Source organism: Pelodiscus sinensis, chromosome 13 (assembly GCF_052426305.1).
Source record: "Pelodiscus sinensis isolate ZL-2025 chromosome 13, ASM5242630v1, whole genome shotgun sequence".
NCBI classification, from domain to species: Eukaryota; Metazoa; Chordata; order Testudines; family Trionychidae; genus Pelodiscus; species Pelodiscus sinensis.
Genome location: NC_143064.1, coordinates 5,626,567 through 5,652,849, shown reverse-complemented (window position 1 = coordinate 5,652,849; position 26,283 = coordinate 5,626,567). Strand labels below are relative to the sequence as shown.

Genomic DNA, 26,283 nt, shown 5'->3' with positions numbered 1-26,283 from the left:
TGAGGAGAATGTGGGGAGTATCTTTCTGCTTCTCAGTCGGTGGCTATGTCAATGAATTTGTTTGGATTATTCTTTTTATTTTTTATTTTTTTGCTTCTCTCTTGTGTGCAGAGATCCAAATGATTTTTCTGGGGGTCAGTGGCCCCTGACCCCAAAAAAGGTGCCTCGCCCCTGGCATCAGCTTTTGTGGACAAACCCCACTTCACCAGATGAACTGGAGTGGAAACTACAAAGGTAGGGGGTATATATATATATACAGGCAGTCCCCGGTTTACATGGATCCGACTTACATCGGATCCCTACTTACAAACAGGGTGAGGCAATCCCGCACTAGCTGCTTCCCCCCAGCAGACCAGGGAGACGCGAAGCTAGCGGCTCCCCTCCCCAGCAGACCAGGGAGACGCGGAGCGGCTTTTCTCAACAGACACCTCAGCTTGAGAATAAAGGACTGAGGGAAGTGAGGTGTGGGAGAATAAAACTGAGCTCTGGAGAAATGTTTGGCTAGAGTTTCCCCTGCAATATGTACCAGTTCCGACTTACATACAAATTCAACTTAAGAACAAACCTACAGTCCCTATCTTGTACGTAACCCGGGGACTGCCTGTATTGTGTTAATGAGGTTAATCAAACCAGGGTGAAGTAGCTCATTCACAGCATTTGGTGTGGAGATATCAATATCTAAAGAGGGGAAATGGACTTGGTAATGCGTTAACCAGTTAAGATCCTCATTCAGTCCTAAACTGATTGTATTGCATTTGCAAATGAACTCCGGCTCAGCTGTCTCCCTTTGTAACTGGGTTTAGAAATTCTTTGGTAAAAGGACGGCTTCTTTCAAATCCATTACTGAATGTTCAGGGAGGTTAAAATGTTCCCCCACAGCAGGTGGGCAAATTCCGGCCTGCAAGCCAGATCCAGTCCATAGGGTTACTCCTTGGCAGGCCCCCATCTGCATATTTACCGGTGCTTTTGCAGGTCTCAAGCGATCACAGCTCTCATTGGCCACAATTCACTGTTCACAGCCAATGGGAGTGGCAGGAAGCAGTGTCCTGGTCGGTTCCACTTCCCATCGCTCCCATTGGCTGCGAACGGTGATCCACAGCCTACAAGAGCTGCAATCACCCGATACCTAGGGAGGCGCAGGTAAATATAGCATTGGCAACCCACCAGCAACTAACGATCATGGGCCACTGGTTTTTTATTGCTTTCCTCCTGCTCCACAGATTTGTGTGTGTTACCTTTCCTAGTGTCTGATTTGTGTCTGTTTAGCCTCTGTCCGTTTGCATCTGTCGATAGAGGAATGCAAATCAAGCACATCGATATTGCTGATGAAGCAGGGATTTAAATATCCTGTGCTTCATTAGCATAAACATGGCCACCACTTTTTTTCGAAACAGAGTTTTTTTGAAAATAAACCCTTTTTTGATAGATCCTGTATTCCTCAAAAAAAGAGGTTTACAGGATCTGTCGAAAAAGGGTTTATTTTCGACAGATCCATGTCTAGACTGCCTTTTTTTAAAAAAACCCTCCGTTTCAAAAAAAAAAGTGGCAGCCATGTTTATGCTACTGAAGTGCAAGATATTTAAATCCCAGCTTCATTAGCAATTTTGATGTGCCTAATCTACATCTCTTTGTCGACAAAGAGGTGTAGTCTAGACACACCCTCAGAGACTGTCTGGTTTGGTCTATATCCATGGTAGAGGGGCATGGCTGGCACTTGATGGCATCTGTCACGTTAGAGGATGTGCAAGTGGATGAGCCCCAGATGGTGTGGCCCATGTGGTTAGGTCCTGTGATGGTGTCACTTGTATAGATACGTGGACAGAGTTGACAATGGGTTTTGTTGCAGGGATAGGTTCCTGGTATGGTGTTTCTGCAACGTGTGTGGCTGCTGGTATTTGCTTCAGGTTGGGGGAACTGTAGGTGAGGATTGGCCTGTCTCCTAAGGCCTGTGAGAGTGAGGGATCGTTTTCCAGGATAGGCTGAAGATTGTCAATGATGCACAGGTGAGGTTTAGGCTGGGGGAGTGCAGGTGATAACCAACGGTGTTCTGTTATTTTCCTTGGTGGGCCTGTCCTGAAGTAGGTGACTTCTGGGTATTCGTCTGGCTCTGCCAGTCTGTTTCTTCACTACCCCAGGAAGGCATTTACGTTTTAAGAATGCTGGATAAAGATTCTATAGGTGTTTGTCTAAGGGACTGGAGCAGATGCGCTTGTATCTCAGGGCTTGGCTGTAGACAATGGATTGTGTGATGTGTCCTGGAGGGAAGCTAGAGGCATGTAGGTAAAAGGAGTGGTCAGTAGGTTTCCACTATGGGGTGGTGTTTATAAGGCCACCATTTATTTGTACTGTAGTGTCCAGGAACAGATCTCGTGTGCGCGTTGTTCCAGGCTGAGGTTGATGGTGAGGTGGAAGTTTTTGAACTCCCAGTGGAATTCTTCAAGGGCCTCCTTCCCATGGGCCAAATGATGAAAATGTCACCAATGTCATAAGTAGAATAATGGTGCTAGAGTATGGGAGCTCAGGAACGTTGTTCCAGGTCAGCCATAAAAATGCGGCCCTATTGTGGGGCCATGCGGGTGTCCATAGCTGTGCTGAAGGTATAAATGGTCTCAGAAATGGTTGTGGGTGAGGATCAAGTCACAGAGCTCAGCTACCAGGTGTATTGTGGCATCATTAGGGATACTGTTCTGACAGTCTGTAGCCCATCCTCACGTGGAATATTGGTGTCAAGAGCATCTGCATCCAGAGTGTCCAAGAGGGTGTTTTCAAAAAGATTACTGAGGCACTGTAGTTTATTCAGGAAGTCAGTTGTGTCTTAAAGGTAGCTAGGAGTGCTAGTAGCTTAGGGTCTGAGGAGAGAATCCAGATAACCCTGCTGGAAGGGTACCAATGCCCGAGATCATGGGGTATCCGGGATTTCCAGAGTCTTGGATAGCAGAGAAAATATTCCTGCATGTGTCTGTGCAGATTTGTTACGATTCTATTGCAGGGAGTTTCTTAAGAAGATGGGGTAGTGTCTTTTGGTATGTCTCAGTGAGATCAGAGGAAAGTGGCCTGTAAAATATGGTGTTTGGGTATGTTTACACTGCCACCCTAGTTCGGCTACACGCGGCATGGAGTACGTAGGTCGAATTAGGCTCTCTAATTCGAGGTGTACCGGTAATTCAAATTAGAGAGCCTAATCTGAACTACCTACTCTGTGCCGTGTGTAGCCGCGGGCACAGAGTCCGCACTAAGGGGGATTTAAAAATGGCGGCACCCGGGAAGATGCAAATGAAGCCCAGGATATTTAAATCCCAGGCTTCATTTGCAACTTCGAATGCCTACATTAGCCACCCTAGTTCGAACTAGGGTGACAGTGTAGACATACCCTTGGAGAGTTGCCTCGCCATGTTGACAACAGCACCTTCTTTGTCAGCCTCTTTGATTAGGTTGTGTTGTTGTTGTTTGGATTAACCGATAAGCCTAGGCTTATCGGTTAATCATTTAAACAGCTATATACCAACATCCCTAATTCTGTGTCTGCCTTCCAACTAGACAAAACACTGTAAAACTGGAGGGAAAAAATGAACAATAACAAGGAGCAATGAATTCTCTAGTATGCATATGAATATGCTGGCTCTTTTGAGAATATGAGTATTAATTAGACCAGGATTCCCTAAATGGTTGGGTGAACAGAAATCCATAAGTTTGACTACTGAATAACGACAAGTATAAACTGAAGGGATTTGGCGCTGAGTGATTTGGAAATATTTGCAAAGACTAGTTTTGCAGTATTCAGCCATCTCTAAGCCTACTAAGGCTGGGACAAGAGTTTACTGCAAATAAAAAGTAAAAGCTTATTGTATAAACTCTATTGACATTATGTAGAAAGTTATGACTAAAGTTAAATCGAATTTTGCTTTGAGTGAGGGATATATAATTGGACCAAAATATTCCTAGGAAGTAAAATCAATTTGGTTACATCTAGAGACAGTTCCAAAGAAACAACCAGAAACCTGAAGGAAGTTTTTAGATTCAGATCAGAACTCCATGTCTTCAGCCTAGTATTAACCTAGTAGGGATATTATGATCACAGATCACAATTTAATAACTGCCTATCAATGTCAGTCTGTTCATGTGTCTGTCTGCTTGCCTGTTTGTGCAAGTACTCCTCCTAAAAGGGGAGAGCTACGACCACCAAATTGGATATGCTGCTTCCTCTCATCGTAGCTGAAAGCAAGGTCAGGGTTTGGTTGTGCCAGGAAAACAGGATGTGCCTGGCATGGAATTGGTTCTCATAAAACCACACCGAAAAGAGACAGAATCATCAGGCAGGTGAAAGGCGCTCGATGGGAGAGCTCCCTCCATCTGGGACTGCAGCAGTCCCAATCTTCCCACCCCATTTAGGAAGCCCCCTCTTTTCATACAGGGATGTTGCTGACTGTTCCCCTTCGTCAGGGAGCGAGGGGAAAGTGTGCAGTATGCAGCATTCCTCACTGTGGCAGGGAAATGCATGGAGAAGACAAACTGGACCTGCCCTAACTGGGGGACATGCACCCCTCTCTCCTCCCCACTGGAGCTGCAGTAGCCATGGAGAGGCACTTCTCACCTGGCCCCAAGCTGCTGTGGAGAGAGGGCTGGGGTTGTCCTCTCTCCCCCAGGCAGCCTGCCTCCTGCACCCTCCTCTCCAGCCCACCACAGAGCAATGAAGAAATGAAGAAAAAAACAAAAACTAATTGAGTTAAGGACCGGAACAATGGGGATTTTGTTTTGTGAAGTAGGGCGCCATCTGCTGGCAAAAGCTTGCAGCGTATCTACTCTCTGTTTTGTTGGAATATGTAAAAAATGAATAGGGGTCTTGGGAATAACTACAATAGCGGTAGGAGGTCCAGCCAGACCAGACATTGCCCTTTGAGCAATCCTGTTCATGATGCCAGCCACTAGAGAAGAAACAGGCGACCCAGGAGCGGATGGTGTAAAGCCAAAGTCCTAGGTATCAGATATAACAATTGAATTAACTTTAAAACAAACATTTTTCTTTAAATCTAATGTGACAGGCCTAAGCCAGCAGCCTGCCACATTCTGGGGGAAGGCAGGAATACAGGGCACTAGATAAGTGGTTTTCTTTTTCCAGAGTAAACTACCAGAGCCTGCTGCAAGAAAATAAAGGCAGGAAAACACCTGGGGCTAATTAACTAGATTGCACCCTCAGGCAAGTCACTCAATACCTGTAGCTAATTCCAGCCCGTGAGGTTACTTTAAAAGGCCCCTTCTAAGTAAGGGGGGGAGACAAAAAGTGATGGACCAGAAAGAGAAAGGGAGGAACAAAAAGAATCTGTGTGTGAGCTGAGAGCTGGTGAATATGTACCAGAGGGAGACATTTTGGAGGGATTGTTTGGGGAAGTGCAAAAATTGTTTGGCCCAGGCAAAAAGCTGCTAAGTCAGAAGGAAAAACAACCTTGACTGTTGCTGCTACTTTAGGGTCCCTGGGCCAGAACCTGGAGTAGTGGGTGGGCCCGGATTCCCCCCAAACCTCCTCCACACCAACACAGAGCCTGTCCCAAGAAGGGAGACCAAGACTATCAGGGAGGTTTCACCCCAAAACCATGGACTAGCCTGTGATGAGTATGGTTCTCTAAGCTGTGGACCCTGCCTCCTGTAAAGAGAAAGGAGTTGTATATTATCCACCCATAGTGCGAGACCCAGAGGGCATGGCCGGAACTTTTCCACATTAAGCATTTATCTGCTGCTTAGGAAACAGAGCACACAATGGTTTTATGACAGGGCGTGAGAATCAGTAAGTGAAAATGACCATTTTAATCTTGTGACCGGCTAGCAGACTTCAGTCAAGGCCCACTACCACTGCGATTGCAGCCCCATCTGTGGATGTTTTCAACCAGCAAATACATAAACATGGTTCAAATAACACCATCCTTCGCTCATCTCAAAGGCCCCCTCTTTGCCAGCTGACCTGGAGCTAGCACAGTGACCAACCTACGTCAGATACCACTGCAAAGCAGCTCTGGCCGTATTCCCCTTTCTAAGTGCAGGGCTAATGGAGACGAAAAGTGGTGTGGCAGGCATTGTGTGGTCCTTTTGCATACGTGAGTATCTTGAGTGTGCACATTTAAGACCTATATTATTGACCTCATCAGTGGTAATATTTCCTCAGAAGTTCTGACCTTTTATGTAGTAGCTAAAAGTCTCATCTTGTAAACATGAATGGAGTTTTCAGGAGCTTTTAAAGTGCATGTTATTAACAAGATCAGTTGTAACAGTTCCAAATGAACTGTCACGGTAAATTTTATAAAGATTCCTTTAGAGACTTTTTCAAGTCGTTCTGTTGAATTGTAGCAGTCCATCATATTAATGAGAATTCAGGGAGCTTTCGATTGTGGATTATTGACACAGATTTACTACTTCTTAGTGTCTGTAAGGTAGATATAGTGGCTTGCTAGATCGGGGACCCTTGACACTAAAATCCGTATGAAAAATATATAGGGAGAACACTTTTCAGAGAGACAACATGATCTAGTGGATAGAACACTGCACTAGGAGCCGAGCGAGCTGGGTTCTGTTTCAGGCTCGCTCAAAGGCTCATTATGTAGGCTCGGGAAAAAGATTTTATGCCTCAGTTTTCTCCTCTGTATAATGGGACTAATTACACTTCACATGTGAAGTGCATTGAAATCTTCATTTCCTTAGTTGTTTTCTACCTACCTTTCTCTGCAACACACTAAAGAGTGACACACATCTTGGATTAATAATGTAAACTTTCAGGTCAAATGAAAAACCAAATTCATATGTAGCGCTACTATGTATATATGCTGTTCACTTGAACAGTCCAACCATTTCACCACACCGCAGCTCTCAACAGAATAGAAACATAAATCACTCTGAAATTAAAGTTTTTTGCTATGTTTCATTATTGATTGCATAATTATGGCCATTATAAATCCCTCAGGGTATGTCTACACTTGCACTCTCTTTCGAGAGAAGGATGCAAATGAAAACATTCGAAATTGCAAATGAAGCTGGGATTTAAATATCCCACACTTCATTTGCATATTCACATTATGGCACTATTTTGAAATAACAAACGCTGTTAAGATGCTGTTATTTCAAGAGAAAACCCTTCTCTCGAAATAACCCTTATTCCTCATACAATGAGGTTTACCAGTTCTTTCAAGAGAAGGGTTTTCTCTCGAAATGACTATGTCTTAACAGCATCTGTTATTTCGAAATAGCGCCATAACACGAATATGCAAATGAAGGCAGGATATTTAAATGCCGGCTTCATCTGCATTTTCGAATGTCTTCATTTGCATCCCTGTCTTGAAAGAGGGTGCAAGTATAGACATATCCTCAGACAGAAGGGAGGGCTTTAGAAATTCTGACAAACCTTTAATTAAAATGATACAAATAGCTGCTCTCTAACTGGTAATTCATGAAGAATATAGAAAAAAAATCAGTATCCTAGTTGCACTTCATTTTTGTACATTTCCTGCTCCAGCAACATGCTCTCTCCTGCAAATCAACTCAAGTTGACTACACCTAGAAATACAGAGATATTAACCAGATGTACAAAGTCATGAATTCTCCTAAAACAGGAAAAGGATTCCTTACATTCCTCTTTTCAAGTTTCTAAAGTTCTGGAGCAGCTGTGCAAACCAGCGGAACACACGAAATCTGATCATGTTAATAACAGGTACAGCTATCAACCACGAGCAGGATTTTTCAAGAGATTAGCATTGTCCTACCATTGAAACCCGTACCGTTGGGAGAAGAGTTGAGACAAGACTGAATGGCTTTGAAAAGGCCCAGCCCTAGCCGGAAACAGAAGCTGTAAATTGTCTATTGTTCTAGTAATTCGGTCTCATTTTCAGGTGCTATTTGCACCATCAGTGTAATGTGGAAACCAGACTAGAATACTGAAGTATAACTAGAAGCACGTGCCTGTCGTTACGTGTTAAAACAGTGTAAGCTACTGAACAATCTCCCAGTGCTTTCCAGACATTGATGGATTATGGTAAACTTTACTTTACCCTATATTTCCCCCCAAGGCACCTGTTGCTATGGTATCTACGCATCCAGCAATAAAGGAGAGGATTGAGCATTCCTTACGTGGCCCTTTGCTGTACACAGCACTACTTCTGCGTCCTTATCCCGGGTCTGTTTCTAACCTGCTGTTTGTCTTCTATCTCTAGGCTGTATATTCTCTGCTTGGGTAACAAACTACCAAAGCACTAGACACAAACGAACTGAGCACCAAATGGTTTTAAAATACATCAGTTCTACAGACAAGTGCTCGAACTTGCTAGGAAAAAAACCAGAATACAAAACTTAGGCGATGACGAGTAGAAAAATAAGGCCTCCCCAGAGAGTCCATCTTCAATAATCCCCACACAACACAGTGAAGCACATAGTTCTGAAAACTCTCTTTGAAGTGCCCCACAGGGAAAATCACTGGCCAGACTGGGGAAAGAGGAGAGTCTAGGATCATGAAGGTGGCAACTCAGGGCCAAATCCTCAGCTGGGGTAAATTGGCAGCAGCGCACTGCAAATGTCTTTATGGAGCAATGTGTTCATTGTCTGTTGATGCCTCTGCGCCAAATGTGCTCGGTTGACAACTAACGAGATGCTTTTGTTTTTCCTGCCTGTGCTGCAGGCCTAAGTTGGGCTCTTTTCTGCTCACACCCGTATTAAAAGTTTTGCAGGCCCAGCTCTGCAGTCCTTACGAGGGGTGTAAAATCCCATTTAATTGGCTAACTGGTTAAACATATTGATTAGTTGATTCAAGGTGTGCCCGGCTCCAGCCGGGCCAGAGCTGCCCCTGTCTACGCCTCCCTCCCCCCCACTGGATCTTGCTACCAAGGGCAGTGATAAGGACATAAGAACGGCCATACTGGGTCTGACCAAAGGTCCATCTTGCCTATATCCTGTCTTCTGACAGCGGCCAATGCCCCAGAGGGAATGAACAGAACAGGGAATCATCCAGTTACTGCCCTCTCCCAGCTTCTGACAAACAGAGGCTCGGGCACCATCTCTTTAATGATATTCTCCATTTCTTCCTGTCTTCATCTCAAGGCACGATCCTTCCTGGAAGCTATGCTTTTATCAAACTGAAGTTATTAGCCTCATCCCAGGAGTCACAATGAAATTCTCTGCTCTGTGGTATACCAAAGGTCAGAGTAAACGATCTAATGGTTCTTCTAGACTTAAAAATCTATTCCTCTAAACCAGGGGTCTCCAAACTTTTCAGCCCGAGGGCCGCATTAACTATCAAACAGCAGTTCGGGGGCCGACTACACACTTGAGGTCCAAATAAAAAACAATCAAAACATGGATGTTGTTTTTAATTATTTATTTAATATTATTTTATTCAGTTATTATTTAATAACACATTGATACACTACACATGAACACCTGTATTAGTGTGAATGGTGAAATTGTTTCCTGGATGCCAAAATAGCAGACATTTCTGGCTTAAGATTTGTTGTCCCTAACATCAACAGTGACCTGAGATTATCATCGGACAAGTTTGTTCTCAAATAGTTCTTCACGTATTTCATTCTTGAAAATGTTTGTTCACACAGGTATGCTGTTCCAAAGATTGAAAGGTACCTTGATGCAAAAAGGTCTCCACGGGCCGGATGAGAGGGCCTCGCGGGCCGGATGCGGCCCGCGGGCCGTAGTTTGGAGACCCCTGCTCTAAACAAAGAGGAAATGTTACATTTCTTTGAGAAGTATTGACGGACTGGATTTTACCAGGACAATTATTAATATCATCGCAGGGCAGTAAGTGCCTAGTATGTTGTACAGAAAACAAAAGACAAAGTGAATCTTCTTCATAGCATGGAATCCCCAAGCCCCACTCTATAAGGGCGTGTCTACACGATGGAGAAGATTGACCCTCCGGAGGTCGATCTTCTAGCGTTCGATTTAGCAGGTCTAGTGTAAACCCCCAAACTGAACACTGAAGGCAGCCCTTACTGACGTCCTGTACCCCTCATTCCTGCTATGTAAACACTGTGGCGGTTCAGCATAAGGTAAGCCGAATTCAGCTATGGCCTACCTTAAGCTGACCTGCCTGGACTAGTGCAGAGCAGGCCTAAGGCACTGAGGGTGTGTCTAGACTACAGGGTTTTTTTTTTCGAAAAAAGTGGCCTTTTTTCAAAAAACTATCCCTGTGTCTAGACTGCCGCCACGTTCTTTCAAAATTAAATTGAAAGAAAGCGGCAGTTTTTTCGACTGATAAACCTCATTTTACGAGCCAGAACGCCTTTTTTCGAAAGTGCTCTTTCAGAAAAAGGTGTTCTTGAATGCAAACAGGGCTTCTTCGAAAGAGAGCATCCAGACTGCCTGGGTGCTCTCTTTCGAAAAAGCGGCTTGCAGTGGTTGCAGTCTAGACGCTCTCTTTCGAAAGAGGCTTGTAGTCTAGATCTAGTCTGAGGTACTAAGTGTGGTCAACAAAAGCACATTTCAAATTTGGGCCCTAGAGATTGGAATACATTCCAGTTAATCTTAAGACCCTGGAAAATCACCAAGGAAACTTGGATTCTGTTCACAGCTCCGTTACCAGCCTTTTGGATGACCTCAGATAAGTCCCTTCACCCCTCTGTGCCTCAGTTTCTCCACCTATAAAATGGAGGTACGATACTGACTTCCTTTGCAAAGCACTTGTATGTCTACTGATGAAAACAGCAATATGTAAAATAATACCTAGTTTACATAATGGTTCACGTTGGTAGCCCTTTGCTCCAGAAACATGACTGTAGCTCATATTCCAAATATACATTTCCACTGCCACTATCTTAAATAAAATTACTTTATGTTTAAAAACAAAATGACCATGGTTCATAAAGGAAAAGGGTAATTATACAGAGGAATAGTTACTACAGTGAGTAAAGAATGACTTACATTTATTGACCGTTACAATTATTTAGCCTTTGATCAGCCTCGTGAACATATGGTTGACTAGCACTCCTATCAGTAGGTGTTAAAGCTATGTGTTCCCAATAAAATGCTCAAGAAAAAAGCCTTGGTATGAAATGTTTGTAAATTAAACATAGCCCTGTAAATCCTGCAAAACATACATAATTTGATCCAATAGGACTGAAATAGCATTTCCTTTGCTAACATTGGTACCTACAGATCTAAAAGGACGTGAAGGTTTTGTCATCTACATGGCATGATAACATTTTTGAATGTTACAAATTATAACTAAGTGGTAGTTTCTACTGCATTGTAGGTAGTGTTGCCAATCCTGGAGGTTTGGCAACCTTACATACAATACAATAGAAGTCCTACCTACAATACGATAGAGTCTCCTGGAATCGGCATGGATCTCCAGGGCTGTGTCTAGACTACATGGCTCCATCGACGGAGCCATGTAGATGAGGGTTATAGGCAAAGGGAAATGAAGCGGCGATTTAAATAATCGCCGCTTCATTTAAATTTACATGGCTGCCGCGCTGAGCCGACAAACAGCCGATCAGCTGTTTGTCGGCTCAGCGCGCTAGTCTGGACGCTCCCCTGCCGACATCAAAGCCCTTTATCGGCAGCCCCGTTATTCCTTGTGGGATGAGGTTTACCAGGGCTGCCGACAAAGGGCTTTGATGTCGGCAGGGGAGCGTCCAGACTAGCGCGCTGAGCCGACAAACAGCTGATCAGCTGTTTGTCGGCTCAGCGCGGCAGCCATGTAAATTTAAATGAAGCGGCGATTTTTTTAATCGCCGCTTCATTTCCCTTTGCCCAATAAACAAATCTACATGGCTCCGTCAACGGAGCCATATAATGTAGACGTACCCCAGGTGAGTAGTGAAAGCAATATGTGAGATTTTAATAGGCTAGTTTACAAAAACAACATTATGTCATGTGTGGGGCCGTGGGGGGAGGCAGAATCTCACAGAATAGCTTCAGTCACAGTTGGCAACCCCAATTACAGCCAACTGTATCAACATCCCCATGTATAAAAATTAGCAGTGGGGCTCCAGTCATCCTGGGAAAATACCCAGGTACTTTTTAGAAAGTCAGATTCAAGAAAGTATGTTTAAAAATCAATAGTTAATGTTTGACCGTTATTTTGTAAGTGTTCTTCCTGGGGGAATTCCCACAGCATTTTCATTAACCAACAAGGGGTTTCTGCCACTGGAGCACTGTTTATTAGAGTTGTTTTTAATCTTCAAATTCCTACAATCTTAGCCGTTGTTTCTGTGGACCAGATGGTCTATTGTTGATTTCTAGGTTCCCCTGACTTTCTAATTGCTAATGTACATGTTAGTCGTACTAATTATACAGAAGTGGCAGCCTCTGTACTGTAATAAATGGGTCAGGGCTGCTTCCCAGACCTCAATGTTTTGACTCTAAGCCACTGCTTTATGAATCATCAACCAGTCATAGCAGAGATCTATAAAGCTGGATTTACATTCGGCATAGAATGCTCAAGTCAATTTCTTTCTGCCAAGGTATAAGGAAGCAAGAGGGTACAGGCATTGAGTCTCAGGAAGGAAGTAGCCAGAAGACCTGGGCTTTCATGGGTTATGAACTGGGCTCTGAAGGGTCCATTTATAGGACACGGCCACGTACTGGTGTCACAGGGAACTGCAATAGATTTCCTGGCTCCTCCGTGAGCTCCTTAGTGCACCAGCTGGCCGCAGGGAAGTCGACAACGTATGTAGGCCCCTGGCCAAGGTGGGATGGGGCTGGTTCCATGCTCCCAGAATGGGGGGGAAACTTGGGCAGTAGGGGTGAGGTCAGGGCAGCCAGCTCGCCCTGCCATCGGAAGAGCATTGCACCTCCCCATAGAATCATAGAATACTAGGACTAGAAGGGACCTTGAGAGGTCATTGAGTCCAATCCCCTGCCGTCATGGCAGGACCCAGTACCATCTAGATCATCCCTGATAGAAAGAGATGGAGATTCCACAACCTCCCTGGGCAATTTATTCCAGTGTTTAACCACCCTAACAGGTAGGAAATTTTTCCTAATGTCCAACCTAAACCTCCCTTGCTGCAGTTTAAGCCCGTTGCTTCTTGTTCTGTCCTCAGAGGCCAAGGAGAACAATTTTTCTCCCTCCTCCTTGTGACACCCTTTTAGATACCTGAAAGCCGCTATCACGTCCCCCCTCAGTCTTCTCTTTTCCAAACTAAACAGGCCCAATTCTTTCAGTCTTCCTTCATAGGTCATCTTCTCTAGACCGTTAATCGTTCTTGTTGCTCTTCTCTGGACCCTCTCCAATATCTCCACATCTTTCTTGAAATGTGGGGCCCAAAACTGGACACAATCCTCCAACTGAGGCCTAATCAACGCAGAGTAGAGCGGAAGAAGGACTTCTCATGTGTTGCTTGCAACACTCCTGTTAATGCAGCCCAGAACCATGTTTGCTTTTTTTGCAATAGTGTCACACTGTTGACTCAGATTTAGCTTGTGGTCAACTATAACCCCTAGATCCCTCTCTGCAGGACTCCTTCCTAGACAGCCGCTTCCCATTCTGTGTGTGTGAAACTGATTGTTCCTTCCTCAGCGCTCCATGGAGCATGCAGTGAAACACTTCAGCAGTGATTTTAATAGCCTGGGGTTCCCACTACCACTGCAGCAGAGTCAATGGCTGGGAGCCCTAGGCCTTTCTGAATCACTGGGCCCCAGACAACTCATCGCTTTCCGCCCCCCCTCCCTACCCCGATCACTGGACCTGGCCAATTGCAAGAATAGATTGGTATGTCTGCTCCTGCTGTACTACTGGGGCTAGATTTGAGCCCCTCCATGCACCCCATCTTTTCAGAATACCCAGATGAGGAGTCCATGGCTTGATGGTTCTACCCATAATCTCTCCAAAGGAGGGTAGGGGTGTAGGTACTTGTGAAAGACAGAAAGGGTAAGCAGAAGACACTGGACCTGACAAAACTCTGGGCTGGTTTTCATGAGCTGATCTAGCACTTGATTTCACAAGGGGTCAACTGTCCAAATAGTTTATTTCTTGGATCTGGACTTCCAACACTCCGGTCATCTGAAGAAGAGGGCTGTGCCCACGAAAGCTTACGATCCCATCTACATGTTTTGTTAGTCTTTCAAGTGCTACCAGACTATTTGTTGTTTTTTCAGTCTGTCCAAATAACGTGACAGGACCAAAGAAAAGTAATAGGCACTAGAAGGAGAAAACCAGTGTTTGCTCAGTTGCACAGACATTTCCATTTGTGGTTCAAAAAGTGTGTTGGTGAAAGCATTTCAACTAATGCTATGTACTCATGTGCCTACAATTAACAGGATCCAGCTGTGATTTCTTCTCTCCTCCATGTTCAAGTATGTTCGATATAGGGTTTACGGCAGAGCCCACTTCTATTTAAGGCTAGGTCTACACTGCAGTGCTATTTTGGAGTACTTGTTTTGGAAACACAACACCAGTACCTGCCAGGAACGCCAGTGAAGTCAATTAGAGTTTGAGCAGAGTTAATTGCAAATCAGGGCCAAAGTCCGGAGATAACTAGTTCCCAGGAGGTTGTCTTTTGTTTCATTCAACCAGTATGGCCATTCTTATGTTCATTACCATGTGAATGTGAATATTGAAAGGGAGAGATGGTATCTGGACACCATGTGAAAAAATGAAGTGATGCTAAAATAAGATTCTATGAACAGTTGAAATAAGATATGCTGGTAACAGAATGGATGAGGAGGTTAGCTGAATTGCCATTGTGACTTAAACTGAGCTCTTAAATGACCTGTGATATTATGGTACATTATTCTAAAACAGTGCAAAGCGATGTGCCAACACTGTGCTGACACCAAATCCTTTTGGAAGAACCACCGTTTGCGCTGCATCAGATTGGTATTTCCAGGTTCAAGGTATGGACAGTAACTTTCAACAAGGCATACAAATGTGCCATTCACAGCTTATTTTTGCAGACCTGGCTGCTTTTTAAATAGGATGCCGAAAAAGAGTACTCGCGGCAAACCAGACTGCTCAAATCATCTGGCAACATGATAAATGGATCCTGCAAACCCAAGAGGGACATTTTCAGAAGCACAGTACAAGGGATGTGGAGCAAAATGTTTGGAGGCTGTGAGAGTGATATTTTGAAAATTCAGCCTGAGGGGAGAATGCAATTCATTGTTTCATTGGGGTGATTTAATTTTGTGCCAAATATTTTATTTTTTGGCCTATGAGCTTTTGAATGCTGGGCGATTTGAATGTGGATTATTTCATTTCTTAATGTATATTGCATGCCATTTGCCTCTTTGCGAGTTTTATATTTTATTTTCTTCGTTGCGTGTGATTACAGTGTGACGGTGCATTGGGGGTCCCCTGTCTCCTGCACCCCGAAATGGCACAAACAGACTCCACCAGCCAGTGGAATTGAGGGTGGTTTATTGCTCCTCCAGGATACAGCATAGCACAGATGTAATCTGGTTACAGGAACTGGGGCTAAGAGGCCTCAGTGCCCCCTTTGAGATGGGGGGATCCCAGCTCCCTCCCCAGTTCCTTCTTCCCTGCTTTCCAGCCAGCAACTAACTCCCTCTCCTCCAGCCCTGCCCCCCAGCCAGGGCAGCATCCACCTTCCTTTGTTCCTCTCCATGGGGGTCAGCTGGCCAAACCAGTTGGGATACCCTCTTTGCATAGTGACTCATCGCTTGTCTGCTCGGTGGAACTACAGACAGCAGCCAGAGAGTTAGCAGGTTACCCCCCACTACGTCACATACATATCCTAATCTTTTCATGTTTGCAGCCATGCACACAGAACAACATGAAAAATAGGCACACGGAAGTAAAATGATCTGAGCAAGGATGGGGGAAAAAAATAATCTGAAGAGACAAAAATGAGAGCTGACCTACCCACTCCCTGATAGGAGACATTAAAGACTCCAAATGCGAGGATTTTAGCTGGGAGACAGTATGGGCTAGTGGCAAGGGCACTCTGGAAATTAGGAAACTTGGGTCTCCTAGCAGTAGTTCAGCTTGCTATGTGATCTTGGGGTTTGCTCCTCTGTTTCCAGGCCCAGCCTAATCTGTTTTGTCTAGTTGTAGCAACCATTTTTGTGATATGACTAGCACTGGGGTGGGAATCCACAATATGAAACTATTACAAAAACTTGCACCATCTGGAGATGGGGAGTAAAGAAGGTGAGCATGACAGCGTATGGATGTTTGCTTGTGCCCCGCGAGGGATGGAGCTGCACAGAGCAGAATAACCCACCTTCTAAGGATGCATAGGGTTGACCTATATCACACCTCTGACAGGGAAAGAAGGGACTTTGTTAAGAACTCCATGCAAAGAAGTGTGCACCTAAAAAGACTTGTTGCTACTACAAAACCTCGGAAGGATGCCTCTTAGTCAAGCACAACCTATGGGACCCCTTATCTATAAATTTACTATTTAAATATCCACCACCAACTTTTATACCAGACTGTGCTCCTGATACTCTAGCAAGTGGGCAAGGAAGAGTGGCAACTGAGCAGAGTCATTACTCTGTTTCCCCTCTGCAAATAGGCAGGTCGATATGGCTGGACATGGAGTGAGCTAGCACCCTGCAAAGAAAGGAGGATAGTAAATTGTTCCCCTCCCCTCTGTGCAAGAGGGGATACTAGGGAATGACTGTGGTTGTTTAAGGCAGAATTGCTTTCCAGGACTCTTTGGCTGCATCTGCACCCCTAGGTCGAAATCAGATTGCATATCAAATTTCGATCTAATTTTGAAATAGTTTATTTCTAAATTTGGTGCCATCTACACAGTGCCAAATTTTGAAATAAAGCGCTATTCCAAAACGTCCCTTAACCCTCATAGAAAGAGGGTTTCAGGGATGCTGGAGTAGCGCACCTGTTATTTCAAAATCTATTTTGAAAATAACGGGAGCGTTTAAAGACACAAAATAGCTATTTTGGGATACTTCCAGTATTCTGAAATACTGCCGCTTTCTAGGTGAAGCCTCCGGTGTTGGGAACTATGCTACGGTCTCAGAAATGACACTAAAGACCCTAACTTAGAGGGGAATTATAGGGGATGGTGCACAGGAGAGGAATTAGGCATTCATGGGATGAAATGAAGAAAAGGAAAACAATATAATCTGAGGATCTGGAAAAGATTTTCTACTAATGAGCACTCTTAAGTTATGAAACCATCTTCCCAGGAAAGCAATGCTAATCCCACCCTGTTAGATACTGATACCTAAACTGGAAGGGACATCAGAAAATAGAGAGAAACAGATTAGCAGATTGTATTAGCAGAGAGGTAGAATGGATCCTCTGGGTCTTCTTTACCTCCACTGTCTTCTGTGATTCACCCTCCCCTTAGTCTATCATAGGGAAAGCTACTGCAACTCAGACTCCTCATTTGCTTTCATCTCCTATTATACAGCAGCTCTTGTCAAAGTGTATAAAATGAGAACACTACAAATGCGTAAAGATGTACCCCGAGGTTACAAAATAAACCTCACAGCTTCTCAGAGCAAGTCAAATTAATCACAGCTAATAATTACAATACTAAGTGATTATACTTATGCCATCATATTACCACATGAAACTCACAAGCGGTTGCTTTTAAGAAGGAGCTGGGAAGATAGTACCATGCAAAATTCGCGCGTCATGGCTCCTTCCCCACTCTGGCATGATAAATGCAGAAGTGGGGGCCGGCAAAAGAACCCCAAAATCTTATCTATCAGGCTTTGGTATAAAACTTCCCCCCAAAATCTGAACAACCTAGATTTTGGGAATGAAACGCCACTGCCACCACCCAAATATTAATAAAGCAACCAGGGAGAGACTACTTGGGAAATCTCACCTCTAAATTACAAACCAGGACACAAAAATTAACCAATACCAGGTTAACACAAAGAAAAGAGAAAGAACTTTTATTATCACCACAATATTCCTGTTGCAAGCATAATGACTAGATGGAACAGTAACGAAATAATATACTCATGGAGGAGAAATTTACCATGGGCCAGGAACTTAGTTACAAAGAAGAACAAAACCTATTTTTAAATGCACAGACCAGCTCCCATTTCCCAAACCATAAAACAATAAAACCGAATGGATTTTTCTAAACTTTATCCTACTTACAGACTGTGAAGAGTATTTTCTTAGAGGGAGACATCCTGTCCCCTTCAATAGCTGGAGAGAAACTACCCAGGGACAAAGGAGGGAAAACCCCAAAAATTCTTTTACCCCAGTTTGAAATTCCTACCTACATTTCTGTTGGCTGCTTGCCACCTGGTTTAGATAAGGGACATAGTTTACCCCTTAGATGCCAGAATACTAAGTGATTATACTTATGCCATCATATTATCACATGAAACTCACAAGCGATTGTTTTTAGAAGGAGCTGGGAAGATAGTACCATGCAAAATTCACACGAGGCAAGATAAAAAGATTTTACATGGTGCAGGTAGGAGGGCTTACTGCTGTGCTGTCCTCACAGGGCTCTGGCTCTGTTAATGATGATAACCAGAAGGCTACTGGCATGTGTGCTCAATGATGTGGGCCCAATGACCACAGCAGGCCTGGAGACCGCCTCCAAAGACCACAAACCAGATAAGGATTGAAGGTGCCAGGCCAGGTTTATTGTTTGTTCACAGCTTAGCTTTGCTTTATGTTAGCCATGTTTTGTCCATTGTTAGCTAGGCCTCAGGCCTCAAACCAGGCCTGTGCTATATTGGCTTATGTTTTAGGCCTTCATCTTACTACACATGGCAGATGTCTCAGAAGAACAAGTCCCTTCCATTGTTAGGATAGAGTGTCTCTCCTCAAATACACAAAATATCACAGAGATGTGTGAAATACTGGGCCACTTAGGGTATGTCTACACAGCGGCGCTATTTTGGGATAATGTCCATTATCCCGAAATAGCATTCTGCATGTCTTAAGACATGCCCTTTATCCCAAATTAGCATTCTGCGGCATGCCCATTATTTTGAAATACCTTTGAAATAACGGGATTCTTATTCCGGCTTCCTGTAAACCTCGTTGCACGAGGATTAAGGAAGACACCAAAATAGCACTTTGTTTTGAAATTGAGCGCTGTGTAGACAAATAAGCTACACAGTTTGCATAGCATAAATTGTGTAGCTTATTTCAAGGTATGCACTACTGTGTAGACAGACATACCTATAATGAGGAAACCAGAAAAAAAGTAAGTCTTCTCCAGTGTTATGAGATGTATAATATGGTACAGAGTAACAGAAATCACAAACGGAGAACTAGGTTACATAAGAATGGGACAAATTAATCCCTTGGTTACATAAGAATGGGACAAATGGAAATCCAATGAAATCACTTTACTGAAGCGGCTACGTTAGTATATACTCCTCTATTCCCAATGTCTTCATTAATAATTTGAGACTTTTGATAAATGTCAGTATCTAAGTAAAAAATGCACGACAGTGAACGATGGTGGATCAATGAGAATCTGAACACGGTTAATAAAATCTTAACCCAAACTTTCAAACTTTGTGTCCATTAAACCCATTGTCATCGAGTCATGATCCACCATTTGTTAATATCATTTCTGTTTTCCGAAAGGGTGAAGCTAAAAGCAGACGGACCCATTTTCCAAGCTCTAAGGGGAGCTACTTCCACTAGATTTATTCTGTTCAGACATTAGCATGGGAGCCATTTTCCTCCCCATTTATCTTACTTATTCATTTTATTCTCCACAGCCTCTCCCACTTTGCAACAATAAAGGGCCAGGTTCTCACCTGGTGTGAATTGTCAATGGACCTATGCCAATGGACACTAGTTGAGAATCTAATCCAGAAAATCACAAGAGAACAGAAGAACTGAAATCCACATACTGCCGAAAAAACGTTCCTTTGCTTAGGTTGCTGTGCCCCCAGAAAAAGATTCTTCTGTTGAATTTCACAAGCACGGCATAAACAGCGGATATTTTGAGAAGAGCCTTCAATGATGTTCTGTACATGTATTTCATGTTCCAATTAGAGATTCTCAATGCCTATCCAGATTATTGTCACCTATTTAAAGGCTCATTAATTTTAGGAGCCATCTGAATTCTCTTTCATTTCCATTACAGTAATGGTTAGCTAGGAGAGAGAAAAAAACCCAGTCAGATAACATGCTGCAATGTGATTTTAAGACAGCTGTGCTTTCTAAAGCTGCGCTTTTAGGAGACAGAGAGGTTAGCAACCTTTTTGCTACTTAGCATAGGATTACCTTTGCCCTTTTTGGTCCTAATTCCAGACTACAAAGCAAACCATAGGACAGTGCTCTGGAGATGATAAAGCAGAATACTAATATCCTGAAAGCTCCCTTCTAGTTACGGCCCATGTTTTCAGCACGGTTTCGACATGCAATCACCCTTTTCGCTTTGCTATAGAGGCGGTATAATTAATGCTCCAATTCTCCAAGGAGGGATCTGGCATCCAATCCATGCTAGGATGCCTTCTACTAGGGAAGTCCCAGAATGGAGCCATGAAGAGAAGGGAAAAAGGAGGCCGAGATCTCAGATGGGATAGATTGGAGCTTCCAAATGAAATGAGTCCAGATCAGCTCTATGAACCCTAAATATCAAGGGCTCCATGCTTACACAACCCCATAAAAAGGTCTGTACTTCTGGTGACCCAGAAATCTTTTTTCAGGGCCTTCTTTAACTTAGGGTCCTAGGCTGTGGCCTCTCAAACTTCTTTCTTAATCTGGCCCTGCTTATACCTCAGTATTAAAGCTGGCCTCCAGTTTTCAATAGTGTCATTGTAAGAAGCATTGTTATTCTCTGTATAAATTGAACAGATGCTATGTGACTTTAGAATTGTTAAGGTGTGTGTGTGTGTATGAGGTATGTCTACACTTGCAGCCTAATTTGAACTAGGGCTGCAAATGTAGACATTTGGAATTGCAAATCAAGCCCAGGATTTAAATATCCCGCACTTGATTTGTATGTTCCCAGCCGTGCACCATTTTTGAAATTTATAAGCCTGGCCTAACTGCCCACATCTATATAAGGCAGAGAAACGGGCGTTCGAAATAAAGCTCTATTTCGAACCACCTGTTATTCCTCCTGACATTGTGGGCAGTTAGTCCGGGCTTGTAAATTTCAAAAAATGGCACCCGGCCAGGAACATGCAAATCAAGAGCAGGATATTTAAATCCCGGGCTTGATTTGCAATTCCGAATGCCTACATTTGCAGCCCTAGTTCGAATTAGGCTGCAAGTGTAGACATATCCTGAGAGAGTTTGCCTGTGTACGTGTCTGTGTGTTTGTTCAAGAACTCCTGTTAAATGGTAACAGGTAGGACCATCAAATTCGATATTCAGCTTCCTCTTCTCATTACCTAAAGCCAAGGTGAGGGTTGGTTGTGCCTGTACAATGCGATGTGCCTGGAATGGGATTGGTTCTCATAAAACCGTACAGATGATACTCAACTGCTCAAGGTAGTTAAGACCAAAGCAGACTGTGAAGAACTTGAAAAGGATCTCACCACACTAAGTAATTGGAAAACAAAGTGGCAAATGAAATTTAATGTGGATAAATGTAATGTAATGCACATTGGAAAAAATAACCCCAACTGCACATATAATATGATGGGAGAAAATTTAGCTACAACTAATCAGGAAAGATCTTGGAGTCATCGTGGATAGTTCTCTGAAGATGTCCATGCAGTGTGCAGGGGCAGTCAAAAAAGCAAACAGGATGTTAGGAATCACTAAAAAAGGGATAGAGAATAAGACGGAGAATATCTTATTGCCCTTATATAAATTCATGGTATGCCCACATCTTGAATACTGCGTACAGATGTGGTCTCCTCATCACAAAAAAGATATACTGGAATTAGAAAAGGTTCAGAGAAGGGCAACTAAAATCATTAGGGGTTTCGAATGGGTCCTATATGAGGAGAGATTAAAGAGACTAGGACTTTTCAGCTTGGAAAAGAGGAGATTAAGGGGGGATAAGATAGAGGTCTATAAAATCATGACTGGTGTGGAGAAAGTGAATAAGGAAAAGTTATTTACTTGTTCCCATAACATAAGAACTAGGGGCCACCAAAAGAAACTAATGGGCAGCCGGTTTAAAACAAATAAAAGGAAGTTCTTCTTCACACAGCGCATAGCCAATCTGTGGAACTCCTTGCCTAAGGAGGTTGTGAAATCTAGGACTACAACAGGGTTTTAAAAAGAGCTAGATAAATTCATGGAGGTTAAGTCCATTAATGGCTATTAACCAGGATGGGGAAGGAATGGTGTCCCTAGCTTCTGTTTGTCAGAGGGTGGAGATGGATGGCAGGAGAGAGATCGCTTGATCATAACCAGTTCAATTCCCTCCCTCTGGGACGCCTGACATTGGCCACTGTCGGCAGACAGGCTACTGGGCTGGATGGATGTTTGGTCTGACCCTCTATGGCCGTTCTTATCTTTTTACGTTCTAATGTTCAGAAAAGAGACAGAATCCCGAGGAAGGTGAAAGGGGCAGGCTGGGTTGCATCTCCCTACTTCAGCCCCAGCCCTGAGCCTCCCACCTCCTAGGCACCCTTTAGGTATGATTGGGGGGGGGGATGAAGCTCTCCCTCCAATTTTTATGGGAGCATCAGTGATGAGGGGGAGGTGCACAGTGTGCTGCATTCCTCACTCTGGCTGGGGAGCACAGAGGACAGACCTAGACCTACCCTAGCTGGGGGACGTGCGCCCTTCCTCCGACTGTGCCCGTTGGAGCTGCAGTGTCCAAGGAGAGGTGCTCCTCACCTGGCCCCAAGCTGCTGCAGTGACAGACGCCTGGGGGTGTCCTCTCTCCCCGGAGCAGCCTGTACACTGAACCTCTCGTCCCCAGAGCAATGATTGAAATGAAGAAAAACAAAAATTAACGGAGTTCAGGACCCAAGCAACACAGGGTAAATCTTCTAGTGTTTTATCATTTCGATTACTTTTCCGGTTCTCCCTGCTAAACACTATTACAGGCTGGACCTCCCTGGTCCGGCACCCTCGGGACCTGACCAATTCCCAAATGAAGGAATTAGCCGGATCGGGGAGGTCTCTGCTACTGGCCTCCCAGGCTGCTGCCATCTTCGCTTCTGACCCCTAACAACAACCCTGTGTCTGCCGGCTGGGCTCCCTACTTCCGGACTCCTTGCCACACGACCAGACCCCTTACTTCAGGGTTCCCGCCATGCCACAGGGGTCCACGCCATGGTGCCAGAGCCCCCTGTCCCAGGGCTTTCTGGTCCAGGAACATCCGTGGTTGTGCTCAACCTTGGATGTTGCCAGACCACAGTGTCCCAGTGTCAGGAGATACAATCTAGACAGCTTTTGAAATGCTAGTACGAAAAGCATTCCAGTAGGTAATCTTTGAGGGTGTGTCTATAGGCATTCCGGAGCGGTTGACAAAGACTTCCCTTGTCGATCGCAGCACGTCTAGACTGCCCTGCTGTGCCGGATCAGCTGATCGTTGGCACAGCGTGGAGGCCATTTTAATGTAAATGAAGCGGCGATTATTCAAATCGCCGCTTCATTTTGCTATGTCTAGTAAACTCATCTACATGGTTCCGTTGACGGAGCCATATAGTCTAGACACACCCTGAGAGTGTGGAAGAGCATGCATCTGACAAAGTGGGTCTTTGCCCATGAAAGCTTATGCTCCAACACTTTGGTTAGTCTATAAGGTGCCACAGGACTCCTCGCCGCTTTTGGAAGAGTTTGGTTACCCACAGACGCACCCAGCTCACACTGCCATCTCACTCAGCTGTTTCATGATGACAGAAGAAAAAACAGCGAATGCTTAACAAAGCCAGCTTTAGAGGAAAAGACACGAACCAAAAACATAATCCCAACTTGGAGACCGGTGCCAAAGATCAGAGCCACTCTCTCGGAATTGCAAATATGCTCTTAATATCAAATGGAAACGTTATGGATTTTCCTCCTGTTTGAGAAGCAGGTAAATGTAATTGAAATATTCCATTTCTAAATAGATTTTTAAAGTGTTCTCAGAGAGGTCCCAGGACTGCCATTCACAGACAGTGGAATTTCATTAGCTCAAAATAGAATCGCCAGGCTCGGACAGTTTGTTCAATGCTGCTGCAACGGGGATGTAGCAGAAATAGAAGGGGATCATGATAGAGCCAACAAAACGAGAGAGACCATTCGAGAGACAGATTTTATTTTAAAAACCAGCCAGTTTATTGAGGAATAAGAATAAGCCTGTGTTGACATAATCATTTGGTAACGTGACACACCCCAATCAATAGTGATAGCTAATCACACAACTTTTGGAGCAGATGCTACTACGTGGGGAGGACTCCGAGTCTCTTACCACATGTATTTGCATCCTCTTATCTACTGCTTCCTCTCCCTGTTCATGTTCCAAAGCAGGATTAGGTCTGACCTCATGAATGTGCATCCAATCATAAAGCGCCCAATTGCAGAAGCCAGCTGAAAATAGTAACCAATTTTATTTTAACCTCCCGCTTTTGTCTAATTTATTTGGGGTTATAAAAATGGGTCACACTTTCTGTTATGGTTCCATTGATAAACCGGGTTATAAAGGAGTCTGACACGATTGGTTACTGTTTTAACCAATCAATTATTGTAGTCGAATTATTGTATCCCAGTAGTTATCAACTTGGCTTATAATCACCTAGAACCTCTTCTATTAACATGTGCTTAGAATCAGCTATCACATGTCCTATTTGTGTGTGTATTGATATTTTATCAGACATTTATAAAAGCGGAACCTTGATACAACATGTGACCAAAAATTACTTTTGTAGATTTTTGCAAGTAGCATGGAGCTTGCCCTTAAAAGGAGATACAACTCACCTAGTTCTCAACCTTAAACACTGGCCAGCCTCACCTGTTTCAATCAATCTGGTCAAATTCTGCACAATAAACCAAGTATATTGGGTCCATGGGTAATCTCATCAAAAGCAAAACCAACATAACAGGCCTGCACCCACTCCCGTGTGAATCGAAATAGTTGAGTTTCCCATAACAACCAGCTAATCTATTACCGAGTGAGGGAATACTGGCATCGTCAAAGGTCACTGTGGTCTGGATATGCCACCTAGAATGAGATCCCACTTTCAGACCAGCAGCTGGGAAAGAGAGAGATCAGAGACTTCTTAAGCTCAGATGGGATCTAGTAACACAGCCATAGCAGGACACTGTAGGAAGACGCTGCTTTGGAAATGTACATGGAGGGAGAGAAGAGATGGCAAGAGACAGGGCTGTGCATGGATTAGGGAAAATAACATTTAAGATGCCACAGGACCTGGTAAGGGAGATACTCAGAGATGGGCTCCAGCATGAAGTGATTTCAACGAGCTCTTCAAGCTTTGTCCTTTGAACATAAGAACGGCCAGACTGGGTCAGACCAAAGGTCCATCTAGCCCAATATTTTGTCATCTTACAGTGGCCGATGCCAGAAGCCCCAGAGGGAGTGAACAGAACAGGGAATCATCATGTGATCCCTCTCCTGTCATCCATTTCCATCCTCTCACAAACAGAGGCTAGGGACACCATTCCTACCCATCCTGGCTAATAGCCATTGATGGACCTAACCCCCATGAATGTATCTAGTTCTTTTTTGTACCCTGCTAAAATCCTGGTCTTCACATCCTCTGGCAAGGAGTTCCACGGGTTGACTGCATGCTGTGTGAAGAAAAACTTCCTTTTGTTTGTTTGAAACCTGCTACCTGTTAATTTCATTTGGTGACCCCTAGTTCTTATGTTATGGGAACAAGTAAATAACTTCCTTATTTACTTTCTCTACACTTGCCATAATTTTATACACTTATACCCCCTTAATCTCCTCTTTTCTAAGCTGAAAAGTCCCCATTTGTTTTTTTAAATCTCTCTTCATATGGCACCTGTTCCAAATCACTTATCATTTCTGTTGCCCTTTTAGGAACCTTTTCCAATGCCAAGATACTTTGTTAGGAACTAATGAAAAGGCAGTATCGGGCACTTCTCAGAGACCCGTCTAAATCCTGACAAGAATGAGGGAGAAAAACAAAATCTTCAAGTTTTGAATCCCACGCTCAGTGGGGAGTTTCATCTCATTTGTCCACTGACATTTGCGAAAAAGCATCCATCGCTGCCATGCCTCACCTGTTTTCTCCCACGGTCCCAAGCGAAAACAAAAAAGCCACCAGGCAACATTCTAATGCCAAATGATATTACACCCTTACTGTTCTTTTGCCCTTTTCGGGTTCAGGCAGCGAGCCCATCACAGTGCTAAATCAGAAAGTCTTGTTGAGGCAGGACCTCGGCTGTCAGTAATTGACACGTGGTGCTCCTTTCCCGCTGGAGAGATTGTCATCTGTCCCTTATTCCCTCCTCTAGTCTGTCCTCTCACCCCTTCCTGTCTCCTCTCC

At 44.0% G+C, this 26,283-nt stretch overlaps 1 protein-coding gene across 1 annotated transcript in view; it reads right to left on the bottom strand.

Annotated features, from left to right (window-relative positions):
• Nucleotides 1–26,283, bottom strand: part of IL1RAPL2 (interleukin 1 receptor accessory protein like 2) — a 672,068-nt gene that overhangs the window by 422,283 nt on the left and 223,502 nt on the right. The window lies entirely within an intron of this gene.